Source organism: Podarcis bocagei (genome assembly GCF_964188305.1).
Source record: "Podarcis bocagei genome assembly, chromosome: 2".
Taxonomy (NCBI): Eukaryota; Metazoa; Chordata; class Lepidosauria; order Squamata; family Lacertidae; genus Podarcis; species Podarcis bocagei.
Window position 1 is genome coordinate 74715923 of NC_138126.1, and position 22086 is coordinate 74738008.

General features: G+C 41.8%; 1 long non-coding RNA gene across 1 annotated transcript; it reads left to right on the plus strand.

The window, feature by feature from the left end:
- Nucleotides 1-300: 300 nt before the first annotated feature.
- Nucleotides 301-12059, plus strand: LOC308582528. Its single transcript, XR_014005734.1, has 3 exons — nt 301-367; nt 8370-8455; nt 11663-12059. It is a non-coding gene; the product is annotated as an uncharacterized lncRNA (long non-coding RNA).
- Nucleotides 12060-22086: the final 10027 nt, after the last annotated feature.

Below are 22086 nucleotides of genomic sequence, written 5' to 3' on the forward strand. Positions count from 1 at the left end.
TCTCTGCTGGATAAATGGGTCTTTGCTACAAGTGTCTGCTTTGTATTATTTCAGTTTTGTTTTAAATGTATCCACTGGGTTTTTAACTGGGTTTTTTGCTCTTTTTATTCTATATCAGCTTGGGATGATTGTGTAGAAGGTGTTTAATAGATTAATAATAATGTAGATGCATTTCTAAAAACAGAACCTATGATTCTTTTTTCATGATTCTAGCTTGCACCGGCCCTACCATTTGGTAGAATGATGCTGCAGCGGCAAGGAGCAGCAGTCAGGTGTTAGTGGACAGGGGTGTTTTTGCCACATGGCTAGCCCTGGGCCTGCTCTATTCAGTTGTGATGGGAGAATCTTTCCCTTCTCCATTGTTGAAGTAAGATTCTACTGGAAGTCTCATCAGTTTTCATATGAGGAATGGGAAACACTAGCTAGTCTTTCACCCAATGCTGGATTTACATATAAGCTAAACAAGATATAGCTTAGGGCCCCACTCTCTTGCCCCCCCCCAAAAAAAAAATTAAAGGAAAAACAACAACTGGATGTACATTTCCAAAATTCTTAATTGTATTTCAGTTCAACAATTACTTTGATAAAATACATATCTTGTTATATGCAAATGGCTTTAGATACCTATTAGGTCCATGAATTACCATATAGCATATATTCAACAACAAAAAAGCGACCATTTGTTGTTGACAAAGGACAGCTGGACATATAAAAGGCCCCATTAACTTCAGTAGCTTAGGGCCTCATCATACCTAAATCCTGCCCTGCTTTCACCTCAGGTAGAAAAAGACATTGGACCAGTCCTTAGGTAGCAGTGCCAAATAGCACCAGACATGTTTTTATTTATTTAAGAAAAGTACACCCTCTTTTTCATCATGTGTCTCAAAGTGGTTTACATAGCGGCTTACATAGATTAAGACATTTCACAGCAGAACACTAGAACAATGTTCATGGTGCTGGAGCAACTGGCTAAAATGTTTTTAAATGTTTCAAACAGTTCTAATGTTGGTTCATCTGTTTTGTTTTTGCTGGGTTGATGTTGGTTAAATGTTTAGTTGGGACTGGCGGTTATTTTAATTTTGGTATAACTGTAAACTGTTTATTTGTTATTATTGTTATTGTTGTTATTATTGGTTTCTATTGATTTGTTTGTTGCTCTTATAGGATATTTTGTTTTTTAATGTTCGATGCTTTGTTGTGTTTTTATATATGTTGTAAGCCACCCATAGTGGCTGGGGAAACCCAGCAAGATGGGCGGCATATAAATAAATTAAAATATTATTTTTATTTTATTATTCAAAAGCCTCTTGAAGTAAAGCCATTTTAACCCGTTGCCTGAAACTTAGAGATTGTGCCTGCCTAATTTCGACTGGGCACCGAGGGCTCAGACTTGCTCAGAAAAAAGGAAAGTAAACACATGTTAAAACTGCTCTTATAATATTTTTTTAAAAAAACAATTCACAAGGAACCTCCTGGACTGGTTTTTTTGTCAAAAGTGTTAACCTCTGATTCAGAAAAATAATATTAAATGAAAATAAACATGAAAGCTTGGTCTCATAAAAGCATCCCTTTCCGGCCAAACACAGTGAAATACAACGTTTGCTCGGGGGTATCAGGTACATCTACCACATTTTACAGCAAGCGAAGCCTGTAATATAGAACGGTTTTGATCTCCAGTAACCTGTTCACAACTGCACATATGTCATAACGGATCCTGTCTCTCTTCTCGATAAGAATCTCCAAGAGGTTTTTCTGTTGTTTGTGTTGTGTTGTGTTTTTTTTGACAAAGTACTGCAAGCAGTTCAAAGCTGCTTGGCACACAACAAATGTGAGAAACCCATGACCACAGACTGCCTTTAAAGCAAACCCAAGATTTGACATTACTCACATCTTCCGATACCTGTCAGAGTTCAAACAGGAAACCTGCTTTTTCCTCAAATGTCAACAACATTATTTTTTACGAGTTGCTCTGAGGTAAAAGTCACAGTGTAAGGGGCCAACTGTCTTGCAGCTTTTCAGGGCCGGTGTGAGCTGCTATTTTTGTATCATTCTTGACACGATATTAAGTGCACTCTTGGGCGCTTCAGCAGAAATGGACATTTTTGCCCTGAACTCACAAAACACAGCAACATTCTTAAAGATAGAAATATTTCATTAACAATCCCAGGATACATGTAAAGCACATTTATTTTTTTTTTATAAGATTTTTATTGGTTTTGCAAATTTTTAAAAAACAAACAAACACTTAAAAAAACAAACAAACACGTATAATTTCGTAACATATTTTCATAAACCTCTTTTCTGGGACTTCCCCATACCTCCCCTTTCTGCATCCCAATGTCCATAATTTTATAGCAACTCCCAGTTGTTACTTTCCAACCTCAGTCATCTTAGTCCTCTCTATATTCTAACCTTATGTCACTGTATCCCTTTGTTCCTAAGAACCAAAACACTCTAGCATTCATTGAGTTTATAATAGTCCTTAAGGTAACTTTTGAATTTTCTCCATTCTTCTTCCGCTGTCTCTTTTCCTTGGTCACGGATTCTGCCTGTCATCTCGGCCAGTGTCATATAGTCCATCACTTTCATCTGCCATTCTTCCAGAGTGGGTAGATCTTGTGTCTTCCAATGCTTTGCGATGAGTATTCTTGCTGCTGTTGTAGCGTACATGAAAAAAACTCTATCCTTCTTTGACACCAATTGGCCGACAATGCCCAGGAGAAAGGCCTCTGGTTTTTTAGGAAAGGTACATTTAAGTACCTTTTTTATTTCATTATAGATCATTTCCCAGAAAGCCTTTATCTTCGGGCATGTCCACCAAAGGTGGTAGAAGGTACCTTCAGTCTCTTTACATTTCCAACATTTGTTATCGGGCAGATGATAAATTTTTGCCAGCTTGACTGGGGTCATGTACCACCTGTATACCATTTTCATAATGTTTTCCTTTAAGGCATTACATGCCGTAAATTTGATACCGGTGTTCCATAACCATTCCCAGTCATCTGACATGATGTTATGACCAACATCCTGTGCCCACTTAATCATGGCTGATTTGACTGTTTCCTCCTGTGTATTCCATTTCAGCAACAAGTTATACATTCTAGATAAATTCTTAGTACTAGGTTCTAACAATTCAGTTTCTAGTTTAGATTTTTCCATCTGGAAGCCAATTTTCCTGTCCTGTTTGAAAAATTCCACTATTTGATGGTATTGAAACCAATTTTGTACCTTATGCTTCAGTTTCTCATAACTTTGCAATTTCAACTTATCTCCATCCTGTTCCAAAATTTCCCAATACTTCGGCCATCCGACCTCCATATTGAGTTTCTTCACTGCCTTGGCCTCCACTGGTGAGACCCATCTAGGGGTTTTGTTTTCCAACAGATCTTTATATCTTCTCCAAACATTAAACAATGCTTTTCTAACAATATGATTCTTAAAGACACTATTAACTTTGTCATACCATAGATATGCATGCCAACCAAAAGCATTGTTAAAACCTTCCAGATCTAAGATGTCTGTATTTTCGAGGAGCATCCATTCTTTCAGCCAGCAAAATGCTGCTGCCTCATAGTACAATTTCAAGTCCGGCAGGGCAAAACCCCCTCTTTCTTTAGCATCTGTCAATATTTTAAATTTAATTCTGGGCTTTTTGCCCTGCCAGACAAATTTCGAGATATCTTTCTGCCACCTCTTAAAACATTCCATCTTATCCAGGATCTGCAAGGTCTGGAACAAAAATAACATTCTAGGCAATACATTCATTTTGATCACAGCAATTCGGCCTAACATTGACAATTTCAAATTTGACCATATTTCTAGATCTTTTTTAATTTCCGACCAACATTTTTCGTAGTTGTCTTTGTACAAATTCACATTTTTAGATGTCAAATAGACCCCTAGATATTTCACCTTCTTAACCAGTGTCAACCCTGTCTCCTCTTGAAACTTCTCCTTTTCTGCCTCTGTTAAATTTTTTCCTAAGACTTTGGTTTTTTGTTTATTCAGCTTAAATCCAGCTACCTGGCCAAACTGTTGTATTATTTCTAAAACCTTTTTCGTACTAGTGTTTGGCTCTTGCAAAGTCAATACTAGGTCATCTGCAAACGCTCTTAGCTTGTAATGTTTAGCTCCGACCTGCACTCCCTTAACCTGCTGGTCTTCCCTTATCATATTCAGCAACACCTCCAGAACTGAGATAAAAAGTAATGGGGAAATTGGACACCCCTGTCGTGTTCCTTTTTCTATCTTAAGTTCCTCCGTCACTACATTATTTACAATCAATTTAGCTTTTTGTTCAGAGTATATTGCAGCCATACCATTCTCAAAACCTTGACCTACCCCCATCCCATGGAGATTCTTTATCATGAAGCTCCAAGAAATATTGTCAAAGGCTTTCTCCGCGTCCACAAAGATCAATACTGCTTTAGTGTTTATATTCACCTCTAGCTTTTCCAAAATATCTATCACATTCCTTACATTGTCTGCTAGGTGTCTTTTAGGGAGAAAGCCTGCTTGGTCTCCATGAATCTTCTCCATCAACACTCTTTTAAATCTTTTTGCCAAAATGTCTGCAAAGATTTTGTAATCCACATTAAGTAGTGATATTGGGCGGTAGTTCTTCAGTTGAGTCTTTTCAGTCTCTGTCTTTGGTATGAGTGAAATATATGCTTCTTTCCACGATTCAGGTGTCTTTTTTCCCTCAAGGATCTCATTGCAGACTTCTTTCAGTGGTTGAATCAGCCATTCCTTCAGCGATTTGTAGTATCTTGAAGTCAATCCATCTGGTCCTGGGGATTTGCCCAGTTGCATATTCTGAATGGCAGCCTCTATCTCTTGTTCTGTTATTCTCTGGTTCAAATCCATCTTATTTTGATGAGAGATTTTTTGTAATCCATATTTATCAAGGAATTTATCTATATCTTCTTCATTTTGCGGGCCTTGAGTATAAAGCTTTTTAAAATAACTCAGGAAGCAATTTCTAATTTCATTAGGTTTAGATATATTCTTTCCATCCACTTCTAAACTTGTGACTGTATTTAGTTTCTGCCTTTTCTTCAGTTGCCAAGCCAGAAGTTTACCACATTTATTTGCTGATTCAAATGTCTTTTGCTTCATCTGCTTTATCTTCCATTCAATCTCCAGGTTCATCAATTCCATATATTGTGATTGATATAACTTGATCTCTCTTAAAATCTCCTGGGACTTTGGTTTTGCTCTTAGTTTTTTCTCTGCTTCTTTTATCTTTTCCAAAATCTTTTCTTTTTTCTCATTTTGTTTTTTCCTCATTATTGAGTTTTGTTGAATCAAGAAACCTCGCATCACCGCTTTGCTTGCGTCCCAGATCACTCTTTTCTCAACGTCAGCCCTCAAGTTTATTTCAAAATAGTCTTTTAGGGTTTTTTGGGCCTTCATAAGGATTTCCTTGTCTCGAAAGAGGGCGTCATTCATTCTCCATCTAAATTGACCAGTTGTTGTTAGCTTCATTTCCATCTTCACGGCGTTATGGTCGGAGCAAGTTTTTGGGCAGATTTCTACCTTCTTAATCTTTGGGGCCATACCACTAGTAATCCAAATTTGATCAATTCTGGTCCAGGTCAACATTGCTTGGGAGAAAAAGGTTCCCTCTCTCTCCAGAGGGTTCCTTGTTCTCCATATATCTATCAAGTCCATGTTTTCAGTCATTTCAAAGAAAGTCTTAGGAAGTCTCCCTTCCTTACTGATTGTTAATCTTTGTGCCTTATCCATATTAGTGGAGACCACGCCATTCATGTCTCCCATAATTATCATATTGTAATCCAGGTAGTCCGTCAGGGTTTCATGAAGTCTCTTAAAGAAGTCAGATTTGCCTTCATTTGGTGCATAAATTCCAACAACTAAAAGTTTTTCTCCTTGTACTTGTATCTCCACTGCCAAGTATCTCCCTTGTTCATCTTTAAATATCATTTTTGGAGCCCATTTTTCTTTCACATATATTACAACTCCTCTTTTCTTAACTTTGTCTGATGAAACAAATTCTTGTCCTAGCCTTTTATTTGTAAGTAGTCTCCTGTGGGCTCTAGTTATGTGCGTTTCTTGTAGGCATATCAAGTCCAATTGTTCTCTGTTCAAAATATGAAATACTTGTCTTCTCTTCAAAGGCCCATTCAGTCCATTACAATTCCAACTAAGGAATTGCAAAGCCATCTTGTTATTTTCTTAAGGCTCCTCCAACAGCTCCAAGTTGTTGCTCTTCTTCTGATGGTGGTGGTTTTTGTCCAATCGAGAGATTCAGGATATCTAGTGCTCTCCTCTGTTCTGCCAGTACATCCACAGTCCCCTTCTGTAAGTCCTCCTGATTTCTTGCCAAAAATTTGTCTTTATCTTGAATTGTCTTTATTTTCACCTTTTTTGCCTTGTAGTCAAATGACAATCCTTGTGGAAATTCCCACCTAAAGCGGATGGAATTTTTCTTTAACAGAAGAGCCAGGTCCTTGTAGAAGTTTCTTAAGTCCAAGATATATTTTGGGATATCTTTGAAAATCTGTACAGTTGAGTTGCCAATTTGCAGGGCCTTTTCAAAATGTAGTCTTAATATTTTGTCTCTTTCCTCCTTGGATCTAAATGTAATCAGGCAGTCCCTCGGGGTCTTTCTGTCCTGTTTTTTACCCAGTCTAAAAGCTGTTGTAATTTTGAATTCGTCTTCCTCCAGATCCCAGCAGTCCACAAACTCCCGTGTCAGGTATTCCGCAAGGTTGTCTCTCTCGTTCTCCGGGATCGATCTTAATTTCAAATTTCTCTCTTTTCTCTGTAACTCCCACAAGGCCACAGTTGCATCATGCTCATAGACCTTCTTGGCAATCGGCTCTAATTTCTCTTGCGTCTCTCCAGCAACAGCTTTGGCATCTTCGGCAATTTGGCGTGTAGTAGCGTTTTCCTCCACCAATTTATTAATAGATTCTGTGTTCTGGTTTAATCTTACTGATATTTCTGTTAATTTTTGTGTATTTTCTGAAGTCTGTTTTGTCAAAGACTCCAGAGTTTGATTTATCTTAAGCAGAGCGTCTGTCACAGCTTCCATAGAGGCAGCTGCTCCTTTTTCCTGTTCTGTTGTTCCTGCTGGTCCTGGAGTTGCAGCTGAAATTGAGCCTCTTTTCTTTGTCTGTTGTTGTTGCAGCTGTTGTTGTTGTTGCCTAATTTTGGCTCTTGTGACAATCTCTTCTTGTGCGCCACTCATGTCAAGGTCACTTCCCACGGGAGCTGTTTCCTGTTGGAAAATTCCACTTTCCTAGGCCGTGTCGAACTTTACTTTACCCTCTAGGGGGAGCAAATCAAAATGGCCATAAAATAAAGTGTCCAAATACAAGAACAAAGGAGAATGTCCAAAGGTATAGAAAAAAGAGATTAACACAGTCAAAGTCAATATTGCTATAAGCTTGTAGCTATAAATTGCCACAGTTTCCCAGTCTATGCTGTTTCTCCTTGTAATACACTGTAGCCAGTCACAATGTGGACTTTGTATCACAGTATCACTTTGCAGGCAAAAGTCAGTTCAGTGACCTATTGTTCTGAGAAGGCAGACCGTTTCGTGCTTTCAATAGATGAGACAGCAGAGGCTTTTACTTCAGGTAGATCATGCAGTTTTTAAAGTCTTATTCACCTCCCCTCTGCCCTGCTAGCTAGAGGGGAGATCCAAAGTCTCAGTGCCCGGTTAAGTTGATTAAAAAGCGGGTTTCATCGGATGCAAGTTTAAAGTTCCGTTACTTTCACTTTCATGCAGTCGGGGGGAGGCAGACTTCCTTGATTTAATCCCCCGCTTTCAGCTCAATTTTCAAGATTTAAAAGGGGTCCCAATTGTTTTTCAAATCCTACTCACGGGAATTCCGTCCAGAATTTCTTTTCAGGAAGAAATCGGCGCTCTCCGCTTATGGCGACGCGGCTTCACTTCGCAGGCTGGGTAGCGACTCTCAGCACCGCGCTCACTCCCGATGTCGATCCGTAGCCTTTAAAAAGGCTCTTTCACGGTACCGGGGGGCGCAAAGGTGCCCACCGAGTCTCCTTGTTCTCAGGCTTCAGCGCCTGAGATTTAGGGGTCCCCCGCTCGCCGTAGCGGGTAAGACCCGAACTTGCGAAGCAGTCCTTCTCCGGAGCTCGGAGGCAGGACCGCCATTAAGCGCTGGCACCGACCGGAAGTCTCCCCATGTAAAGCACATTTATACCACTTTAACAGTCATAGATTCCCCTCAAGTATCATGGGGCCTGTAATTTACCCCTCATAGAGCTACAAATCCCAACAGTCTTAACAAACTATAGTTCCCAGGATTCTTTGAGGGCATGTAGCTTTTAGATGATGATATCTGCTAATGCCTTTTGCTGGCTTTGCTGGACAGGTGATGATGGCACTACAATCACTATTTCCAGTCAGGAAAACAGAACAAATCTCCGTCACAAACAGCTGTGACACCAAGGGTTAAAAGTGAGGAATTTTAGATTATTTTCAGACCTATTTTAATCTTTTGTAACACCAAGACCCCAATGTTCCTTCCTTCCTGATTGGGCAATCAGGGTTGACTGTTGCTTCACCCTTGCCAACATCCTGAAGCAGATTAGGCTACTGCATCCATTTCACAAGGCAATAAATAAATGCTTTCCCAGGTCCTGTGCTGGAGGCCTTCATTTGGAGTTAGGCCACGAGTCATCATAAAATCCATGCTGTTCATTTGCTAGGAGGGCAGGGATAGGTGGATGAGTACAGTGAGATGCATGTTTTTAAAAATTGGCATAAAATTATTGTAAAAGTGTTAATTATAGTTTATTCAATGAGTTGGCTCAAGAGCTACATTTTAAACTTCCCATCCTTTTAAAAATAAATACCCTAGCTGCCATGTTTTAGCCCGAAGTGTCTCTCTGAAAGCAATGACACATTATGAGATGCCCTCAGTTCAGGGCACTGGCAATTCCATTTCTTTCTTCTTCTTTTTAACATGCAGGTTTGATTCCCCCCCCCTTTTTATAATAATTTTTATTAGTTTTTCCAAATGTTTTCCACCATAACATCAGTTTCATAAATAAAATAAAGAAACATTTGGCTATATAAGCCAGGCTAGGCAATTCCATTTTCAACCTACATGGCAGGAGTCCCACTCTGACTAGTAATTCCAAATGCGCTTCTCAGTTCTACTTTTCTAGAAAAAGAGGTGCCGGGACTCACGCCTCCCTTGTTCTGTTAGAATGCCAATGGTGCCCACCTGAGAGGTGCTGGAATTGAGTTCCGTTGAGTTCCTGCTGATAAAAAGCCCTAGTGCTTCTACTTATGGGTGGCTTTTACCTGCTGTTCCCAGGTACTTTTTGGACTCCATGTCACGTAGTGTTTGGCAACCCTTGGTGTGAACCCACCTGTCCTTCCGGTCATTGTGTCGTTGAACTGGGCTGGCTGAAGGAATTAATTCCTAGAGTGCTACTGGGTGGTGGGAGAATGAAGAACATCTGACCATTTTTGACACTGACTGAAAATGAATAAAGGGGGGAAATTAGCCTATGGGGAAACTGCTTGATTGGGAAAACTTTCCTTGATGATTTATGAATGACAGGTGAAAAAATGCATTGTGAAAAAGGACACACAGGCAGTTCCATTACTATCATCTTGCTTTTTACATGTCATTCCGAAATACATTTTTATAGTGTGCATAATCAAGAGGCAGACCATATGGCAAAACCTTGTCATTCTAAAAAAGAAAATCACATCAAATCCATTGAGCTCAGCTGTACAGCTGGCTTGTTTAAGAACAGCTGGTTGGCATTAAGAATACTAATAATGCTCATAGGGAGAACTACATGTGGAGGCAGCAGGAATGAGACCAAATGGTCCACACACATCAGCTGATTTCTTCAGAGATCAAGGAGGGTTTCTTTTTTGTCAGCTGAAATGCATAACAGATTAGCTTTGTTACTTGTATGAATAACACATTTGACTTGTTTCTGCTACCTCGAACTTTGAGAGTTGCAACAAGGCATAGAGTGCATTCATTGACACAGCTACAGTTGCATGCTGTGCTTAGGGACAGGCACATATTGTTGTGCTGTATGTCAGTTGCAATCCTGCTCACAAACCTTATGTCGTCAGATATAGGAAGCATGCAGACTTGTGCTGCCATGGCTGGATCTATGATGGTGTAGAGATCAAAGGCTTCCGCTTTGCAACAAGGTATAGTTCTTTGTTCTTTGCCTGAACTCAAGGAACTGTGGTTTCTTCTAACTCTGGTTAGCAAACCAGCATCAAACTGCATCAAACTTATTTATTAGCTAGTTAGGATAAACCATAGAACCCTGACTTCAGTTGTAATAGGGAACTGTAGTTTGCTGAAAAGTGAAAGCCTTTCATCTTCTCCTTGCACATAGGGAGGAGTTGTGGTGGGAGATGGATCAGTGGGGATGGGCGGTAGACCATGAGGGCTGGACCCAGGGGGGCATAAGTCTACAGCTCCTCACAACAACACTTAGAAGGGAGGCAAACACAACAGGGCTGGATTAGTACGTTTTGAAGAGAGAGAAAAAATGCACTTGGCAATCTAGAGAGCACCACTCACAAGACCATGAAATCCAGAGTCTAGAATGATCGAAATGAGCCACTGATGGGAGCCATGTAAGTTTAAGGCTCATGCAAGCTCATTTTTGTAATGGGAATCCATCGGCATTAGGCCACTCTCTGCTTCTAGCTCTCTGCTTCTAGGCTTTCCGGATTACTGGAAGAAATGAGATTAATTTCATATTACCTGGTGTCTGTCTCAGACTACAAGCATTTCATTTAGTTTTAAAAGAGTAAGAACAACTGCAAGATTCAGACCAAAATCCATTCAGTTTCTCATTCAGCCCAATTAATTTGATGGCTCTGTAGGAAATGAACAACTACCTCATCACTGAGAAATGCCTTTGCTGTTGGGAAATCAACTCCTGATGTAAATTTTGATCCATGCTGGTGGGAATGTTTCACATGAAATTAGAGCTAAGCACAGCCTAATATCAAATTAATCTACTGCTTGAAAGAGAGGAGCTCATGTCTGCATAGAAGGCCCCAGTCTCAGAATGATTATAGGCCATATTTACAAAGTCGTAAGGGAGAGGTAAGGACTCGGCTAAAGCTCAGAGGGACCCTTACTGGTCAGCCTGCAGGGAAACAGTGAATTCTATATCAGAAAATGTGGGATGAGGCCTGACAGCATAAGCTTCAGTTGGAATTATTATGTACTGATTCTTGTTCTTGAATGATTTGAGCTGGTAAAGCAATCTGGTCATATAAAGCTCTCTTGTTATGTTTCCTTGTTTAGAATAGAAATTCCAGGGATTGAAAATGGGGTGTTTTATATGATGTGTACACATAGCATAGTCTCAGACACTAAGCTACAGGCCCCAAAAACCTCCAAGATAATTAGAGTTTATTCTTATGACTTTTAGATTGCCATGGATGACTCCCCCCGCTTTCAAACTGCTTTTAATTGACATTTTAATACTCTGTGTATAACTATCCATTAACAAAAAATTCTTTAAAAAATATTTATACTGCTTTATTCTGCTGGGATTTTTTTGACTGCTACTGTAATATTGTTATAACATTTTTAGACTAAGGCTTTATGGATTGTATATGTTATTATGACGTATTATTTTTTAATATGTGACTCTTTTCTAGGTTCAGAAGCTGAGGAAGGAAGAAGCATTGTGGTCTTTGGGAGGGAAACCGAGACATGAAGAGGGGAGATTGTTTGGTCCTGAGGGGAAACAGAAACAGATGGCAGAGAGGAGGTATTGTGGTCCTAGAGAGGGGCTCTCTGAGGGAAGAAAACTGAGGCAGAGAGAGAAGATGTGGTCTTGAGGGTAAACTCACTTAATGACCCAAGTGTTCGAGGTCTCACATGATGGCCTAAGGGTTCAAGCAGGAGGACATGAGAAAAGACAGGTAAATAGGGCAAATGGGTCCTAGACCCAGGGGTCACCAACCTAAGGCCCATGGGCCAGAAGCAGCCCGTGGAGGTCGGTTGACCGGCCCATAAGCGGCCCCTGAACCGAGGTGCCCGCTCGCCTGCTGCTCTAAACCAGCACAGCGTGGCACAGGGACTCACTTCTGGGGTGCCGGAAATCGTATCTGCGCACACGCAGATACCGGAAATCACACCTGCACAGACGCAGACTCCGAAAATCGCGGGCACACATGTCCAGATGCTGGAAATCATGGGCGCTCATGCGCGCGAGAGATCCGGCCCACGGAGGGATCTCTGCGGGACCAATCCGGCCCAGACAAGATAAAGCTTGCTGACCCCTGTTCTAGACAGATGAAGAATTTATACACCAACTTGGCACAGTAGCTAAATTGGCAGCCAGCATAGACCTCTTAACAGCAGTGTTACATGCTGACAGTAGGTCACTCCTAACAGCAGCCTAACCCTGGTATTCTGCACCAGCTGTAGCTATGGGACCAATCTTCAGGACAGCTCTGCATAGGGTGCATTACAGAAATGCAGCTTTGAGGTTACATGCACTGTATTAGATTATTTCCCCATGTAGCTGTATTCCCAACAAAGGCTGTTCCATGAGGAGGAAATACATGTTTGAGCCCCTCATGTGTCTAGAAAGTCCAAAAAGATCATACAGGGAATCAACCACTGCAGCTGAATTATGGAGATGACCTGCAAGAAACAAACATTAAAATGAAATATTAGGACACGTTAGGTCTCATATTAAATAAGCGAAGGCAATGGTGTGGTGTGGACTATGGACGAATATGACTTGGAGCAAGTGGGCTTTCATTGAATTAGACTACAATTTCAGCAATTGAATCTATTTCAAAGAGAATCCCCTGTTGGGACTGGGTGGGTGAATTATTGTGAAGCCAAGTTAAAAGCTCTACTTGTGGAAACATTCGGTTGGTGGTCCTTTTTCTTTGTTTTGTCAGCTCTTGTTGAACATCTGTTTTGAAGAATAATTAAGTGCACAAGTGGCTAGGAACCAAATCATATTCGTGAAGTCATTGCTGAATAATTCTGTTTTCTGTGTATGAAAGCATTATGAAGCTGTGTTAGGACCGGGGGAAATGCTTGCCCATGTAATTCAGCTTTACCACGACAAAGAGCTGAAGTTGTTCCAGCCCAGGCAGAGACGTCAGCTTGTCAACAGTGGAGCTCTCAAAAACACTGTGCCTACTTTGCAACAGAACTCTTTGAGGAAGACATCACATAGTGCTAGGCTGAGTGAAACAATGCAGGGAAATGCTCCTCCAGGCGGGAACATTTGGGTACCAAGAAATCCTTGTTTATTTGTGTAGGATACCTTGTTTATTTTGTCACCTTCCAAGCTATCTTGCCTTTCCCGCAAGAGTTTATAATAACTTCAACCCCCCAAACCCCTATCTAACATTTTTTTATTTTAAAAAACACTATATGTCAAGGCTCAGTGGCACAGCACATGTTTTTCATGCAGAAGAATCCAGTTTTGATCCCTAGCTCCCCCTGCTTAAGAAGAACTCTGAGTGGAGGACTCCTACCAGTCAGAGTAGACAGAACTGGATGAACATGCGTAACTCTCTATGATTACATTAATTCAGTGTGCCCAAGCCATGTGCTGCTTTGTAAACCATGTGCCCCTGGCACAGCTCACATCCATACCATGCATTGAAAACACATAGCTATTCTCCCAAAGAATCCTGGGAAGTGTAGCTTACCCCTCACAGAGCTGCAATTCCCAGTGCCCTTAACAAACTGCATGCAACCTAGATAGACACTCAGTAAGGCACTGCAGTTGTGGTAACAGAAGCCTCTGACTGGTTCAGGAGAATTGACAGGGTCTATTGTTCCTGTTCCTCTCATGATGCAGGTTCCCTCCATCCATCCCTCTCCTTAAGAGGCTTTTGGACTCTGTCGGTAATTTTTCTCAGCCATGGAAGGCAAGGATTGAACAGACGAGGGATGAATGGATCAGTCATACTCCTTTCATATTTACCCATACATCTGCTCTGTTCTAATTCCTTATTGATTTCCCACCCCTCTGTTAGTATTCTTGATCTATGATTGCAGTCATGGGATTTTTGTCTATAACATGACAGTATATGTTTTGACTCCACAGAGTGGGAAGTGACGGAAACAGGATGTTTGTGTTACTGTGTTCTGTGAAGTGGGACTTTTGTCCTTTGTTCTTTTTCTCTTTGCTGTCTGATGCTAGAGAGAGAGGGAGCCATGTTGCAGTGCTCCGTGTGTGTTTACATGTAAATAAAGTAGATTAGCCAAAATGCTGAGTCTGTTACGCAAGATGCACAAACTCTGCAGATTCCTAAGTGTGCCAGTGTCGGTTGGCATCAGTCGCTGTGATGTTCGGGCTGAAGAAAGCTTATGAAGCTCCTGAACGATCGACCAGGAGGAAGAGAACATGCCAGTAGGGCGTGTGTCTCTGCCAAGGTCCTACCTGAGTGTAGGCTGAACTCCTAACACCCTCCCCTAAATAAACTCTGCATGGATTTAGGATGCAATAGTACACAATATCAGATACAATGGGTTTCTTCTGTTACTGCAAGGATTTATGTTTGCGCAACAGAACACCCATCTCTCTCCACCCACCATGTGCTCCCTAAATCTGTTCTCTGTTCTCCTCTCAAAAGCCACTGGAGCAGATCTGGGGAAGGTGCAGGAGGGTGGAGAAGAAGGAAAGGTCTGTTGTGCTAGCATAAATCTTTTCACCGACAGAGCAAGTGTACTGGATACGGTGTCAGGGACTGGACTGTGGAGGAATGGTGGGGACCGCCCCTCCCTTCCTGAACCTTCCTGAGAAGAGGAGGACAGTATAGATTTAGAACAGTAGTTTGCAGAAGGTCATAGTTCAGAGACAGTAGCAGGGAGAAGCTGGGAAATATTGTGAGAGCGGCAGGAAGAAGAAGCACCAGGGGAGAGACAGCTGACAGACTCAGTGTCTTTAGACAGCATTTGTACCCCACACACTCCCAGGACCCAGCATGCATTGAGAGCAGTAGAACAGAAAGGTCAGAGGCAGAATGCACAGATCAGCTGGCACAGGGAGGACGTTTTCCCATTTCTAGCTGCCAGCCATGAGGGAGAGGGATCGAATTCCTTGAAGCATGACATACAGCCCAATATCTGACAACTGATTGTATACATTTTTCTTTGGCAAAATAATTTGTTGTTCTGTGGAGCAGTTGGAAAGATCTGTTCCTGCCACCCACATTGAAAAGGGGACTGGTAATTGTGTACATGGTGGTGCACTATCCCAACCAGGGACGTAGTACAGGGAGGGGGGAGATATACAAGGCAGCCTTCATAGTCATAGCCTATTGATATCAGGCAGGTGATCTCACTGCTTGGCGCCTGCTAAAAACATTCTTGTTTAGACAAGCCTAACCAGATATCTAGACTGCTGAGGGGGTTGGACTTGGTGACCCTCACAGCTCCTTCCAACTCCAGAACTCTATGATTTGGTTTTTTGCTGATTCTATTTTTTTGAATGATTTAACTGTTTCTACTAATAATTCTATTGTGTCATCCCCCCCCCCGTAAACTGCTTTGTTGTTTTATGTTTCTCTTAACAATCAAGTGGTTACGAAATAAATGTTACAAAATAAAAATAAATAAATAGTTCTATCTGCCACTTCCTCCTTTCTGGAGTCATTCCATGGGTAAGACCATGCAGTCAGAGATGGCCACACACCATAACTATATGATGATGCCACTGAGAGCGGGTTGCGCAGGGTGAGAGTGAATAAATCGCAAGTACAAACGTTTCAGCAAAGAAGGCCAAAAGGCTCCAAGAAAATGAGAGCCGTTTTTCCATGCTGCTGAAAAATACTTTCTCTCTCTCTCACACACAAAGTCTACTAGTTTTGGTTGAGTTCTAGTTACAATCCAATTTGGCTTGATTCTGTGTGTACATGAACTTTTAAACAGCCCCTTCTTTCCTGTCTGTATACAGACACGCTGAAGCTTTGTTCAATCCCATCACCAGAAATGAGGATTATCTGTCTATCCTGCAGTAATTATGATTCATCACTTCAATGTAGTTCAGTGTTAAATCAGGACAAGCTGTGAGTTAGTACATCTCTAATCTGCAGCTTCAGAACGTTATAAACAGCAGGTCACATCATGCATATGGATTATTCAAGAATCTGAATATTGTAGTTGCCTTTCAAACTGAGCTCATACTCATGTTTAGCTGGTGTTTAGATAAGAAAACTAGCGTAGCAAGACAGACAGCCCAATGTAAATTACCCCTTTTATCTGTTGTTACTTGATCTGCAATGCCAAATGTCCAGAGAAGAAAAAAGGCTTGCTGCTACAAAATCCTGAACAAATATTGTATGAATGTCTATTTGTGCAATATGTATATGGCTACAGTCCTACCATAGAAGGAGCTCAAACGTAGGCCATTGAGTCAAAAGTAAGTCCCACTGAGGGCTCACTCACGTAAGGGGACGACAGAGGACTAGATGGTTGGACAGTGTTCTCGAAGCTACCAACATGAGTCTGATCAAACTGCAGGAGGCAGTGGAAGACAGGAGTGCCTGGCGTGCTCTGGTCCATGGGGTCATGAAGAGTCGGACACGACTAAACGACTAAACAAAAACATGCATACATACCAAGGAGAAAGTTCCATTGAAACCAGTAATTTTTGCCTAGTAGGACCAGTTTGTTAGATATGTGTATCAAAGTCTGCTTGGCTTGGGAGGTCATAATATTCCCAAATATCAACATGCAAGCGCAGCTCTAGTTTATTGTTTATTTATTTTATTAAAAAGTGTTTGTAATCCACCCTTCAGCTGAAGGTCCCAGGGTGGCCTTTTGCACAGTCCAAACCCAAAGCTAAATGATAAGATTAAAATGGTGTAAAACAAAATATAGAATTCAGTTACAAATAAAACCATCCATGGCAACAGAAATTCAGATGGCAAGTAGAAACGTCAACTTGTTATTCTCGCTTTATTTTATAAGATGCCTGCAATTCCAGATGCTGTGCAAAATTGAAAATGAGTATATGGAAGCTTGAAGCAACTAAACTAGACCCAATGCATGGAGGTTTCACTGGGTCTTACACTATTTAAAGCAGGGATCAAAGGTTCTTGGCTGAATATATGTTTTGCATGCAGATGGTTGCAAATACAACCTGTGGAACTTGGAATCCTGGTAAAACTCCCACCCACATTTTGATATTGTGTTATGTAATGTTTCATGCTTCATGGGTTGTGCAGAACTCATGTGGAACATCTGCTAAGGAAGCGTGGGACATGACTTACAAAGACAGCAGTGCGAGTTGTTACCCCTTCCTGACGCCCTCAGGTTCACCCTCCATTTTGCAGATGCTTAAAAACTTCATAGAAAGAGTCCTGTATTGATGGAAGTTCATGTGTTCCTATCTCCTTCAGTGACTGCGACCATCTCTCACTGGGGATGAACTCCAGAAGAGTCGCTATGTTATTCTGTGCTATCAGAATAACAGTCTTGAGAAATGTTGATGATTAACTGGTGGACTACAGCATGGGACTTCATAAGCAACGGTCAGCTCCATCAGAGACATCTGCTTATTGATTAATGTTTTAACTTTAAATAGTAAATAATGCGTAATTCCACTCCAGACAGCAATGATGATTTTCTGTGGTTTACAGTTTAATTCTTTTTTTTATATAAAAAAATCAAATACATTATCTGAGTTGTCTTAATCAGCTGTCTCGCTAAAAGATCGGCAAAGAGGAGGAAGAAAGTGAACGTAAGGGTGGAGTCAGGAGGACATCTAGAAAAACAAAGGCGACCACATCTGAAGACCACAAGTGTCACCCAGATGGCTGGCAGGGGAAGCAGTTTCAAGCCAATTAGTTCTTGGTTGTAGCTCATATTGAGTTAGAAAACAAATTGCTTCCTTGACACAGTTTTTGTGTGTGTCTTGCAATGTATAAGAGGCTTATTAAGAGCTTGTCCTGAAGGAAAAATGGATTGTAAGATAGGATTTATATTTCCTGGAAATGTCTAGCAAGCATGGGTTAGTTAACATCACTAACTAACTGAGCTTCAGTTGGTTATGTTGTTACTTGTGACATACTGAGCACAGAAGCAAGAATGAGGACCACTTCCTAGGATATTTTCCTCACGAATATTCTGAACCACCAGATGCTGGAGACGTATTTCTAAGGAGGCCCTTTTTTCAGCCACTAGTGAATGGAAGGGAAGGCCTGTTAGTTCCATGGCACTGATAAGTAGCTCAGTACATCTAGTATACAGGTCAGTTAGGCTGAACCTGTGTGATGTAGAAGATAGAGGATGAAAGACCAAGGAGCAAGAAGACCCTGCCTTAAATCTGCATTCCTTTCAAGAAGTGACCTTGGGCCAGTTACTCTTTTGATGCTTCCAGGCTATCTATCCTTTGAGTTTTCCTTCCGAATTGTTAAACGGAGATGTTGCATTGAGCCCAAACTTTCCACTAGGTAAAGGGACCCCTGACCATTAGGTCCAGTCATGACCGACTCTGGGGTTGCGGCGCTCATCTCGCTTTATTGGCCGATGGAGCCGACTTACAGCTTCTGGGTCATGTGGCCAGCATGACTAAGCCGCTTCTGATGAACCAGAGCAGCGCACGGAAATGCCATTTACCTTCCCACCGGAGCGCTACCTATTTATCTACTTGCACTGACGTGCTTTCGAACTGCTAGGTTGGCAGGAGCAGGGACTGAGCAACGGGAGCTCACCCCGTTGCGGGGATTTGAACCGCGACCTTCGGATTGGCAAGTCTTAGGCTCTGTGGTTTAACCCATGACACTTTCCACTACATTTTCCTTATTGCAAAAAAGTTTAATATTTTGGGGGAAGCAGGCTTGCTTAATTCTTCCATGGAAATGTGGAATTCGAGTGCTTAACTTTGGCTGGATCAGGTCCTAAATATGTGGTTTGTTCATAATTTTCACATACTATGGCCAAATATTGATAAATCTTATGAAGCCTGAAGGATGTCTTATTTTGATTTCAAAGTTCTGTTCCTCTTAACTTTAGGCTTGAATTGATGAGTTGCAGACCCAGAAACACATTCTGCTGTTTTGTCAAGCATGTGGCAATAATATTAGTACAACAAAACTTACATCATCAGAAAAGACAATTGATTTCTTACTGAGCAAGATTTATTAATGAGCACGACTGACAATGGAAGCATAATGGAAACAACTAAACACCACATGTACTTGAAATGTTTAAAAGAGACACCATGTATAAATGTATGTATTTTACTAAGTTTGTAAGGTTACAAAACAACAACAACAACAACAACACACAAAAAACCACGTGTTTCATGCGGTGGAGTCTGGTTCATTAGAGCATATGGGGCACTGCCCCATCAACTTCAGTTTGCCATCAGCTAGACGCCACTTGCCTTCATACTTACAACCAGCCAAAGGGGGTGACCCCAGCTGTCAACTTCTTCCTGCTTTGCCTCAATACTGCCCCTTGTAGGGAGGAAGATGGGGGCAAAATTACAATAAGTTGCCCCCATCTGTCCTATGCCCTGGTGGCCTTTCTGCTTCATCAGACTCAGTTGGTACCTGCGACTTTTGGTTTTGTGGTGGTTTATGACAGTGGGTTTCATCCAGTGTGCCGTGGCACCCTGGGGTACCTTGAATGATGGTCGGGGTGCAGCAGGCAACACTGGCCTCTGTCCCTCTTTCCTTCCCTCCCTCCTCTAATGCCCTCTCACATCTCTGCTTCCCAAAGGCTTGCACAGCTGTTGGTTGCAGCAGCCCTGCTGCCGCCACTGCTGCCTCCCAAGGTAAGATGCTGGCCTCACATTCACCTTTGGCCAGTCTCTGTTGGGCCACTAAGGCTGGGGGCATCCTCTGCCCAGGCCCCTGTGGGGTGGCATGAGGTGGCACCTTTCTTTGGGGCGGCAGCAGCAACTGCCCAGAGGACTCCCAAGGAGAGGGGAGAGGAGAGGAGGCTGAGGGAACACTCCACAAGGGAGGGGGTTTGAAAAAGGGTGAGAGGCTGCCAGCTCTGCAGGCAAGGGGTGACATAACTGGGCTCCTGAGCCTCACAGGGGTGCCACAAGGGAGCCATGGACTCAAAAAGGTTGAAAACCTCTGGTATCTGATATAGTAATATCAAAATGAGCATAAAACAACCCAAAGGAAACAAACAAAAAATGGCAAAAAGGTAAAATAGTAGTAGTAGTAGTGGAACATAAATTAGCAAAACAGAAACAAAAATTTCTTAAAGAAGGAGGGACGAATAAGTCTGGGTGGAATTCAGCATTCTGCTCAGATGATGGTTCAAACAATGCCAGAATTTCTTCTTGGTGGATGGAATGATCTCCCCTCTCCTCTTGTGCTGTTCTGGGTCCACCCCATCATCCCAAGGAGATTTGGAAAAGGTGCAAGGGAGGGCAGGGAGAAGGAAGGGGGAATCCTACTGCACTGAAAGGACTTCTTGTGCTGGCGCAAGAACTTGGAGCTGCCATTCTGATGGGGAAGTTCTATGAATTGCTCTCATGTTCTGTTCTCAATTTGTTTTTCATTTAGCTGTTGACTACGGGACGGACGGACCCCCATTTGGGCTACAATTGTATTTACAGGCTTTAATGAAGGGGCAGGTGAGAATGAGTTTAGTTGCATGACCATACACATAGACACTGCAGGAAATGGAAGATCTCTGAATAATCTACCTGCTGATTCTGTTTTCTGTGTCTGTTTCAGCAAAAGTTTCCATCTCCATAAAACGGAGAGGAAGAACAAAACATGAGTTTGTCTGTGTACACATGGAGGAAACTGTGCCTGCTCACCATTCCAATCAAATCATGAAGAGACAATTGCTTCCATGTTTATTCTGTGGTGGTCACAGCAGGAAAGCTCATTAAAGTTTAACTGAGAACCTGTTTTGTTCCTGTCTGGGCAAGCCACAGTAATATATCAATAAATCACAACATGATTCTGGAAAAGAACCTGGGTTATTAATCTCAAGATCTTAAATGCGCTTTCTAATGACATCACAAATATCAAGTCCAAAATATTTAGAGCATTCTGCAGTTGGGAGTTTTGCTCATAGTAGAAAGAGAAAAAAGGTAAAGATTAGGGCTGAGTCCATGTTGTCTTCTATCACTCATTAACCCTCCTCCTCTCCCTTGTATGAATCAGTGGAGCTTTAACCAAGGAGCCATTTGAGGACCACGTCCCACCTCTTGCCTTCCATTCAACATCATAGTTGCATCGACCCCTGCAGTGTCCCCAAGGCTCTGTGTCCAGTGTAGCTGAACCAGTCGTGCTTCCCTAAATCCAGCTCTGCAGGAGCTTCTATATCAGAGTGCTGCATGTTCCTAATGCTAGAGGCAGGAAGAATGGTCTTGTTTTGGGTTCCCGGTAAATAACTCTCTAGCTTGCTTGTCTTCCCAGGCCTCTGTGTGGTTATGTCCCCATGCCAAGCAATCTGTTGGATTTCCCTTACCTATCCTGGCTTTAATGCTTCCCAAAAGTTTACTGCTTCTCCTGGTAACTGTTTTGGTGCCTTCAGTTTTTAGCAACTCTCCTCCTGCCAGTGTGATACCAGAAAACCAGGTAACATGACTGTCTCAGTGCCACACACATAGCTGATCAGATTTGGCAAGGTAAGGTAATCTCTGCAGGTGAACAATTTCCCACATTGATCCAACTTTTAAAGTACCGGTATTTTCAAATACAGTGGTACCTTGGGTTACAGACACTTCAGGTTACAAACGCTTCAGGTTACAGACTCCGCTAACCCAGAAATAGCTAAAGTGGTACCTCAGGTTAAGAACAGTTTCAGGTTAAGAACGGACCTCTGGAATGAATTAAGTTCTTAACCTTAACACTGTATTTTAATTGTTTTCCACGACAGAGAATTTGAACAGCTTTTTAGTTTTCGGAGGAAAAGGGTGTTATTTTCCAAAATGTACTGACAGTTAAAACAAACGTGTTACAGGTGATATGTGATGGTGATGGCTGTGTACACACTGAACCTTTAAAGCACATTCTTCTCCTCAAAGAATTCTGGGCACTGTAGTTTACCCCTCACAGAGTTACAATTTCCAACAGCCCTTAACAAACTACAGTGTCGAAAATTCTTTGAGGGGAAGAAT